Source organism: Neopelma chrysocephalum, unplaced genomic scaffold (genome assembly GCF_003984885.1).
Source record: "Neopelma chrysocephalum unplaced genomic scaffold, ASM398488v2 Primary Assembly neopelma1_96916, whole genome shotgun sequence".
NCBI classification, from domain to species: Eukaryota; Metazoa; Chordata; class Aves; order Passeriformes; family Pipridae; genus Neopelma; species Neopelma chrysocephalum.
In genome coordinates, this window is record NW_020925559.1 from 2,122 (window position 1) to 12,413 (window position 10,292).

At 55.7% G+C, this 10,292-nt stretch overlaps 1 long non-coding RNA gene across 1 annotated transcript; it reads left to right on the forward strand.

The window, feature by feature from the left end:
- Window positions 1–3,602: 3,602 nt before the first annotated feature.
- LOC113960815 lies at window positions 3,603–5,214 on the forward strand. The gene is made up of 3 exons (XR_003532109.1): window positions 3,603–3,672; window positions 3,858–3,935; window positions 5,167–5,214. It is a non-coding gene; the product is annotated as an uncharacterized LOC113960815 (long non-coding RNA).
- The last annotated feature ends 5,078 nt before the right edge of the window (window positions 5,215–10,292 follow it).

Sequence of the window (10,292 nt, forward strand, 5' to 3'; positions counted from 1 at the left end):
AGGGCAGGCGAGAGGCGGAGGGTCAGGTCCCTCCTTCTGGGCAAAAAGGGCTGTCGTTTACAGGCCGGCGCGCCAGTCGTCCGGGGACTATAACTGAATACGGTCGAGGATTCCTCCCAGACAGGAGACGCCGGGGCTGGTAGCCCTGTCTGCGCGCGTAGAACTGAGCAAGGCGCACAGAGGGCAGGCGAGAGCCGGAGGGTCAGGTTCCTTCTTCTGGGCAAAAAAGGCCGTCGTTTGCAGGCAGACGCCATGGGCGGGCCGGGGCTAGCTGAGGTCCAAAATCGGAAAAGGTCAAGGATTCCTACCAGACCGGAGGCGAGGAGGCCAGGAGCCCCATCTGCGCGCGCAGAGCCGAGCGAGGCGCACAAAGGGTAGGCAAGAGCCAAAAGGTCAGGCCCCTCTTTCTGGGCAAAAAGGGTCGTCATTCGCGGGCAGGCGTCCTGGCTTTCCTGAGCTGCCTGAGGTCCAAAATTGGAAATGGTCGAGGATTCCTCCCAGAACAGAGGCGCTGGGGTCGGGAACCTTGTCTGCGCGCGTAGAGCTGAGTGAGGCGCACAAAGGGCAGGCGAGATATGGAGGGTCAGGCCCACCCTTCTGGGCAAAATGGGCGGTCGTTCGCGGGCAGGCGTCCTGGCGTCCCGGGGCTGGCCGAGGGACAATGTGGGATACGGTCGAGGATTCCTCCAAGGCTGGAGGCACCGGGACCGGGAGACCTGTCTGGGCGCGTATAGCTCAGCGAGGCGCTCAAAGGGCAGGCGAGAGCCGGAGGGTTAGGGCCCTCCTTCTGGGTGAAAAGGGCCGTCGTTCGCTGGCCGGTCCGCCGGCCGTCCTGGAGCCGGCCTGAGGCCAAAATCGGAAATGGTCGAGGATTCATCCCACACCGGAGGCACCGGGGCCGGGAGCCCTGGCTGTGCGCGTAGTGCTGAGTGAGGCGCACAAAGGGCAGGCTTGAACCGGAGGGTCAGGCCCCTTCTTCTGGGCAAAAAGGGCCGTCGTTCATGGGCCAGTACACCGGCTGTGGTCTAAAATCGGATACGATCTAGCATTCATCCCGGACCGTAGTCGAGGGGAGCGGGAACTCCATCTGCGCACATAGACCTGAGCGAGGCGCAAAAAAGGGCAGGCGAGAGCTGGTGGGTCAGGCCCCTCCTTCTGGGGAAAAATGTCTGTCGTTCGCGGGCGGGCGCCTTTGTCGGTCCGGTGCTGGCCGAGGTCCAAAATCGGATTCGGTCGAAGATTCCTTCCATGTCGGAGGCGCCTGAGCCAGGAGCCCCGGCTGCGCACGTAGAGCCGAGCGAGGCGCGCAAAGGGCAGGCGAGAGCCGGAGGGTCAGGCCCCTCCTTCTGGGCAAAAAGGGCCGTCGGTTGCGGGTCGTCGTGCTGGCTGGGGGCAAAAATCGGATACGGTCGAGGATTCGTCCCAGACCGGAGGCGCCAGTGCCGGGAGCACCGACTGCGCGCGTAGAGCTGAGTGAGGCGCACAAAGGGCAGGCGAGAGCAGGAGGGTCAGGCCCCTCCTTCTGGGCGAAAAGGGCCGTCGTTTGCAGGCTGGTGCGCCGGTCGTGGGCCAAAATCGGATACGGTCGAGGATTCCTCCCAGACTAGATGCGTCGGGACCAGAAGTCCCGGCTGCGGGCTGGAGAGGAGCAGGCTGGAGCGGCTCGGGGAGGGCTGGAGCGGCTCAGGAAGGGCTGGAGCGGCGGGGACTGGAGCGGTGGGGGCTAGAGCGGTGGGAGTTTGAGCGGCGGGCATTGGAGTGGCGCAGGCTGGAGCGGCTCGGTGCGGGCTGGGGCAGTGCGGTATGACCGCGTCCTGCCTGCGGGACAAGGGTGAGCCTGGCGGTACCGGAACGAGGTGCGGGAGGGCCCGGAGGGAGCCCCGGGGATGCGGGGACCCTCCCGCGGTGCTGGGCTGAGCCCCCGGGGCTCCCGGGGCGCTTCACGACGGGGGATGTGGAGTGAGATAGTGACGAGAATCAGGAAGCGCTTCCAAGGACCCGCACCCGGTTCGGTGGCTGTGCCGATGTTTAAACCGGGAAAGAGCCGCTGTCCTGCAGTGAGGACCAGGGGAAATGGCCTTCAACGAGAGCGGGGAGATTCGGATTAGAGATTAGGAAAAAATTGGGTGGTCACGTGTTGGAATAGGTAGCCCAGGGAGGTGGTGGAGTCACCGTTGCTGCAGGTGTTCGAGAGGTGTCCAAATCTGGCACTGGATGACGGTTTAGGGGTTATAGTGGCAGTGTTTGGTAATAGTTGGGCTGTGATGCCGAAAAACCAGGTCCGAAAAACTGCTCGGAGACTTTTGTATCTTTAAACAGCAAGGTATTTGTTTATTCAATGTTGGGAACAAGCCAGCTCGTGCTTAATTACTCATAATAATTAATTACTTCATTACTCTCAATCTGCACTCTTTTGATTATGGTACTTAATTTATACCACAGCCATAAATTGAGTAATGATAACAAAGCAACGGCACTCACCAATACTAAGATTGGATGTATTGGGAAATGGAACACTTGAGAAGGTGTGGGGGAGTATCCCAGAAAAATATCCCACTGATGATGTTCTCCTGCTTGGTCTATCTTTTCTGTATCTGGGTGTTCAAGCATCTTCTGGAAGAGACTGATATCCATCCCTATTTGTAATTTAGGTACATCACGATACAACAAATAGTCATTTTCAGTTAATTGCCCAGTAGTTATTGGAATTGTATAGTTAAAATCACAGCCTATTATTTTAGTAAGGTTACAAACACAAAAATTAGTTCCATTTGTAATCTCCTGAAAAATCTTTTCCCATAGAACCAGAATGCCTAATATAGGGTTGAGGCCATGGCCACTCTAGTAATCCAGCCCAGGTTATAGTCACCATACTCAGTAAGATCCCAGTAGTCAGTGTCTGGAAAGAGCCCCCTAAATGCCTGTGAAGGCATTCACTGACTTTTCAGATGTGCCACTTAAGTTTGTCTCTCGTTCACCCAGATATTCCGTGCGATTACAGCTGCAGTCTTTGGCTGCAGGCAGTGACTCTGGGTGGTTTACCTAAAGAGAAGGGAGACTCTTTCAGCTCTCCCCGTCTATATGGGTGACTTTGGTTAGGGTTTCTTTACCATGTCAGAGGGACAGGGTGTAAAGCAGAGTTGAACAGAACAGAGGCCAGAGGAGCAGAGCAGGAAGGTGGGTCATCACCTGACGTCAGCACAAAGATGTGGCTTTTGGCTCCATGTTTACTTGATGTGTTAAGGATTTTCTTGTTTTAGTTTGTTTTTTCTTTGTTTTCAGATGCAGAGCCCTCGGCCCAGGAGGCTCTAGGCACCGGAGGGGAGGTGATCCGGGTGAGTACCGCTGAGCAAGGTGAGCATCGACTCCACGACAGAAGTAGATGGTCTTCTACAGGTGTTGTGGTGAATCTGTGCACATGCTTTGTTTCTTGTGTTTTCCAGGGGGTCTGCCACCTTCTAACAGACAGTCCAATGCTTCAGGGACCCTGCCAGTAAAAGGTCACTGTTGATGAGAGATAAGTAGGTAGGAGCTACCACAGGAAAGCCATCCCTTCAGGCAGTATCTCAGTATGTACATTTGCCTTTGGTTTTTTGTTCTGCAGAGAATGTGTGCAGCCTCAGAGGGCTGGAGCCACCTGCCAATTAGGTTTGATGGTCTTCAGCTGTCCTCGTCAGTAGTCTCCTAGTACTACAAAGCTCATCAATTAAGGCTCGACCTTTTCTGGTTGCAGGTGCCATCCGGCCTGCCTTTGGCAAAGGAGGAGCATTGAAGTTGAGTCTGGGAGGTAGCGAGGAGGTGCTGGGGTCTCCTGTACTTTCAGAAACACCATGTAACTTTTTTTCTCACTCACCTAGGTACGGCACACGGTGATGGCAGCAGCCTCTGACTCAGGTCGGAGCCAGTGGCCCAAGAACCTCTCAGCTTAGGGGACGGTGAGTAGCCAATTGTGGGGTTATCGCCCATGTGCTGCCGAACTCTTGCGTCAGTTTCGGTTTTCTTTCTCATAGCCAACTGAGTCAGCAATCACAGGACCCTCTGAGCCAGCCAGGCATCCTTCCTTCCCATCGAAGATGGATTCACATCCCCGACTATGGGAAAGATAAGTGGAGGACTACCACCTGGAGAGGGGATGAGAGCTGGGTCCAATTTTATGATTAGGAGGTAGGGATTTTCAAATTAGCATAGGGGAAAGGGTCTACCCTAACTGGCCCTTGGCACACATAGGAGGAGCAGTTTACTTTTCATCACTGGAGTAGGTTGTGCAGGGCAGAGCCGTTCAGGTCTGTGTCATGTCCTTTGTCCGGTCTGTGTTTCGTTTCTTACAATTCACAATCATCGTGTCTTTGCCTTCTGCCCTCAAAGGTCTTATCGGAGATGTCAAGGCATCATTCCTAGGGTCTTGAACCTCTGCACTGCCCAGTCCAGTTCCCATACCATCCATTCTTTGGCTCGCTAGCTTGGACGTGCATCGGAATCACATCTGAGAAGTGTCAGGTCAGATGTCTTTTACAGCCTCCTTACAGGTTGTATCGGTGGCTGTGCCGTGCAGTCATCTCTTGTAACCACCCCGGACTTGTGAGAATCTAAGAAGGTTTTGAATGTAGCATTGTCTCCCATCCATCTTAGCAATTTTGTAGGCAGTTCTTGTCACAGGACATTCTGTTAGAGTGTCTTTTCGGGCTCCTCAGAGCCTCCTCCATTCAGTCTTGCCGTATCCTCCGTCTTCTCGTGTGGCAGCACATCCATTTTGGCAGTTGTTCCTTTCTCGGAGTTCTCTCTCCTCGTCGCACCACAGCACTTGTCTGGAAATGTGTCGTTGGAGTTTGTGTTCGGCCTGGAACTGCTCTGCCCTGCAGTGTAGACTTGGGGGTAGGTGGAGTAGAAAGGAGACTTTACAGTTAACCTGTCGATAGGTTTAACCACTCACGGCAGCAGTTCTCCAGTCCTCCAGGAGGCAGCCCCTACCTGCAGCGTGCATGCAGTCACGAGAGCTTTTCCAGAGATGATGGGAGCGGTACAGCAGGGCCTTAAAGTTAGGTCGGTGTTTGTTTGTGCAGGTTGTCTTTGGACCCCAGACGGGTTGTCTAAAGAGAAGTGATAATTGGGCAGCAGTTAAGGTCCCTCCATCTATATGGCTGACTTTGCTAACTCATTTCTCTACAGCGTCAGAGGGACTGGATGTAAAGCAGAGATAAACAGAAGAGGCCGGAGGAGCACAATCAGAAGGTGGGTTGTCATGTGAGGTCAGAGCCAAGGCATGATTTTTCTGCCTTTGGATGGTTTGGTGGTTTAGTTTTATTTTTTTGGGTTTTTTTTTAAGATGCGGAGCCCCCGGCCCAGCAGACAATAGGCACCAGAGGGAAGGTGAGCCCAGTGAGCAAGGTGAGCAGTGACTGCAGGACAGAACTGGATGCTTTTTTGCAGGCGGTGTACTTCTGGTGAATCTGCGTACATACTTGGTTTTTTGTTTTACAGGCAGACTTCTAACATGCAGTCCAATGTGACGGGGACCCTGCCTGTAAGAGGTCACGGTCAAGGGGTGTCAGACAGAAACTGCCATGGGAACAGCATACTCTTGGGCAGTATCTCAGTACTGGCATTTGCCTCTGGGGTTTTTTTTGCAGGAGACATATGCAGCCTCACAGGGCTGAAGCCAACTCACAATGAGGTGACAGACACGATTTGGTCCTCTCGAGCTGTCCTTGTAGGTAATCTCCAAGTATTAAAAGGATGAGTCATGAGGCGCTGAGCTTTAGTGGTCGCAGGTGCCATCCAGGTAACCTTTGGGAGCGTCCGGGCATTGGAGGCGAGTCGGGGAGACAGCAGGAGGAGCAGGGATCCACTGCAGCTTTAGAAATGCCCTCTAATTTTGTCTCTCACTCGCTCAGGTATCCCGGAAGATGACAGCCACAGCATGTGACTCCGGTCAGAGCCAGTGACCTGAGGACCTGCCTCGGTGACAGTGAGTAGAGGGATCATTGGGGTTGGAGCCACGTGCCACACTACTCAGACATTGTGTATGGTTTTCTTTCTCGTAGTTGACTCCGAGTACTCTCACGATGGCAGGAACCTCTGAGCCAGCCCAGGTACCCCTCCTTTGCATCAGAGATGGATTCGCATCCCCGGCTCTCGGAAAGATAAATGCAGGGCAAAGACCCAGAGAGGGGTTGGGAGTTGGTCCAAGTATGTGCATCACCCAGAGGGATTTTTGAAATTAGTTTGGTGCAATGGGTATCCTATTACAGGTTATTTGGACGCATCAAAGGAAGGGCTTACCTTGTATCATTGGATTCACCTGTGCAGGGCAGAGCAGTTCCAGTCTGTGTCACGTCCTTCGTCTCGTCAGTGTTTTGTGTCCTTAGGGTTTTTGCATCTTGCCCTTAAGGGGCTTATGGGAAGCATCAGGCATCATCCTTAGGTTCTTGAAGGTCTTCTCTGTGTAGCTGAGAAGTTGTCAGTCGCTTCATTTGCAGGTTCAGGCCTTCTTTGGTATCCCATCTCTGACTTTTATGGTCAGACCTCTTTTAAGGTCTCATTCTGCGCCATTCATCAGCGGTGCTCCGCAGCCATCCATCTTAAAGTAGGAGGACTCGTTTTCCGCATCGTTCCGTTCTTAGCTTCCGAACGCGGCGACATCGCGGATCCATCTTCAGGGTTTTGATGGACCCTTCTTCTGACCGGTCATCTTGTTATCGTCTTTATTTGTCAGGATCCTTTGAGCCTAGTCACGTTATGATGGTAGTCCCGTAGGTCATGGTATTCCACAGCATCTCCATTCTTGCAATTGAATCTTGTCAAAGTGAGGTTCGTCTCTTAATTGTGTCACACGGTCTGTGTTGTCACAGGTACGGGATGTCTCACTTGGGATCAGCCTGGAGCTGCTCTGCCCTGCCATGTGGATCAGTGGGTAGATGGAATATTGCTCAGTGTCTCACGCCAACATGTCAGTTACCTTAGACAGTCGAGCCGATGACTGTACAGTCCTGCTGGATGGAGCAGGTGTACGTAACTCATGTGCAATCATTAGAGCTGAGCGTTGTGGAGCTGATGGCACTTGGATAGCAGGGCCTTGAAGCTGGGTTGTCATTTGTCTTCTCATATGCTGCGGTCAGAGTTCTCATTTGCTCAGGGTAAATGAGTTCTTTTAAATGGCTAAGGTCTCAGTGACCCCGTGGGTGACCTGACTAACACTTTTTTTCTTTTTTTTCCCCGGGATAAGTGGAAACGATGTACCCAGACTGAGAAAAGTTGAAGCAGCCTAGGAACAAGGTTGTATTAGGTGTTGGGTGAAAGATGCCAATTTTTAAGCATAGAAGCCCTTTATCTTTTGCATTTTTGTTTTTTATTATCCAGAGAGGGGGCACGTAGTGCCGAAAGGGGTGCACAAACAGCAGGTGAGAGAGGGGGACTCAGGCCTTTCTTTCTGGCCAGGAAGGGCAGTTGTTTGCAGGCTGGCGTGCCGCACTGCCGGGGGCCAGCCGAGGGCCAAAATTGGATACAGACGAAGATTACTCTCAGACAAGAGGTTCCTGCCCCCCAAGCCCTGGCTGGGCGCGTAGTGCCGAGAATGTCACACCAACGGCAGGTAAGAGAGGGGGGCTCAGGCCTTTCTTTCTGGGCGGGAAGGGCAGTTGTTCGCAGGCCGGCGGGCCACTCCGCCGGGGGCCGGCCGAAGGCCAAAATCAAATACGGAAAAAGATTCCTCCTAGACCAAAGGTGCCCGCCCGCAAGCCCTGGCTGGGCGCGTAGTGCCGAGCGTGGCGCACGAACGGCAGGTGATGGGGGAAGGCTCAGGCCTTTCTTTCTGGGCGGGAAGGCTAGTCATTCGCAGGGCGGTGCGCCGCGCAACTGGGGTTTGTCCAAGGGCCAAAATTGGATACGGACGAAGATTCCTCCCAGACAAAAGGTGCCAGCCCGGCAAACCCTGGTTGGGCGCGTAGTGCCGAGAGTGGCGCACCAACGGCAGGTGAGAGAGGGGGGCTCAGGCTTTTCTTTCTGGACGGGAAGTACAGTCCTAGGTAGGCTGGCACGCCGCAGCGCCAGGGGCCAGCCGAGGTCCAGAATTGGATACAGACACCGATTCCTCCTAGACTAAAGGTGCCCGTCCCCCAAGCCCTAGCTGGGCACATAGTGCCGAGAGTGGCGTACCAACAGCAGGTGAGAGAGGGGGGCTCAAGCCTTTCTTTCTGGGCGGGAAGAGCAGTCGTTCGCAGACCGGTGCGCCGCGCCGCCGGGGACTGGCCGAGGGCCAAAATTGGATACTGACGAAGATTCCTCCCAGAACAAAGGTTCCCACCCCTCAAACCCGGGCTGGGTGCGAAATGCCGAGAGTGGTGCAACAACAACAGGTGAGAGAGGGGGGCTCAGGCCTTTCTTTCTGGCCAGAAAGGGCAGAGGTTGGCAGGCCGGCGCACCGCGTCGCCAGGGACCGGCTGAGGGCCAAAATTGGATAGAGACGAAGATTCCTCCCAGACCAAAGGTTCCCACCCCACAAGTCCTGGCTGGGTGCATAGTGCTGAGAGTGGCGCACCAAGGGCAGGTGAGAGAGGGCGGCTCAGGCTTTTCTTTCCAGCCAGGAAGGGCAGTCGTTTGCCGGACAGCGCGTCGCACGGCCGGGAGCCGGCCGAGGACCAAATTGGATATGGACAGGGATTCCTCTTAGACCAAAAGTTCCCGCCCCTCGAGCCCTGGCTGGGTGCGTAGTGCCGAGAGTGGTGCACCAACGGCAGGTTAGAGAGGGGATCTCAGGCCTTTTTTTCCCGGCGGTAAGGGAAGTCGATTGCAGCCTGGCACACCGCGTTGCCTGGGGCCGGCCAAGGGCCAAAATTGCATATGGACGAAGATTCCTCTTCGACCAAAGGTGCCCGCCCCGGAAGCCCTTGCTTGGCATGTAGTGCCGAGAGTGGCGCAACAACGGCCGGTGAAAGAGGGGGGCTCAGGCCTTTCTTTCCGGGTGGGAAGGGCTGTCGATGCTAGGCCGGCGCGCCGCAGCGCCGGGGTCCAACCGAGGTCCAAAATTGAATACGGACCAAGATTCCTCCCAGACCAAAGGTGCCCGCCCCTCGAGCCCTGGCTGGGCACATAGTGCCGAGAGTGGCGCACCAACGGCAGGTGAGAGAGGGGGGCTCAGGCCTTTCTTTCCAGCTGGGAAGGGCAGTCGTTTGCAGGCCAGCGCACAGTGCTGCTGCGGACCGGTCGAGGGCCAAAATTGGATAGAGACGAAGATTCCTCCCAGTCCAAAGGTACCTGCCCCGCAAGCCCCGGTTGGGCGCGTAGTGCCGAGAGTGGCGTACCAACGGCAGGTGAGAGAGGGGGTCTCAGGCCTTTCTTTCCGCTTGGGAAGGGCAGTGGTTTTCAGGCCAGAGCGCTGTGCTAGTGGGGGCCGGCCAAGGGCGAAAATTGGATACGGACGAAGATTCCTCCCAGACCAAAGGTGCCCGCCCCTCGAGCCCTGGCAGGGTGCGTAGTGCCGAGAGTGGCACACCAATGGTAGGTGAGAGAGGGGGTCTCAGGCCTTTCTTTCCAGCCGGGAAGGGCAGTCGTTCGCAGACCAGCACACCGCGCCGCCGGGGGCCGGCTGAGTTCCGATATGGGATACGGACGAAGATTCACCCCAGAAAAAATGTGCCCGCCCCGCATGCCCTGGCTTGGCACGTAGTGCTGAGAGTGGCGCAACAACGGCCGGTGTGAGAGGGGGGCTCAGGTCTTTCTTTCCGGGCGGGAAGGGCTGTCGATGCCAGGCCGGCGCGCCGCAGCGCCGGGGTCCAACTGAGGTTTAAAATTGAATACGGACGAAGATTCCTCTTAGACCAAAGGGGTCTGCCCCGCAAGCCCTGGCTGGGCACGTAGTGTGGAGAGTGTCGCACCAACGGCAGGTGAGAGAGCAGGCTCAGGCCTTTCTTTCCGGGTGGGAAGGGCAGTCGTTCACAGGCCGGCTCGCCGCATGACCGGGGACCGGCTGATGGCCAAAATTGCATACGGACGAATATTCTTCCCAGAGCAAAGGTGCCCACCCCGCAAGCCCTGGCAGGGCTCGAAGTGCCAAGAGTGGTGCACAAACTGCAGGTGAGAGAGCAGGCTCAGGCCTTTCTTTCCGGCAGGGAAGGGCAGTCATTCGCAGGCTGGCACGCCGCTCTGCCGGGGGCTGGCCGAGGTCCAAAATTGGATACGGATAGAGATTCCTCTTAGACCAAAAGTTCCCGCCCCGCAAGCCCTGGGTGGGCACGAAGTGCCGAGAGTGGTGCACCAACGGCAGCAGAGAGAGGGGGGCTCAGGCCTTTCTTTCAAGT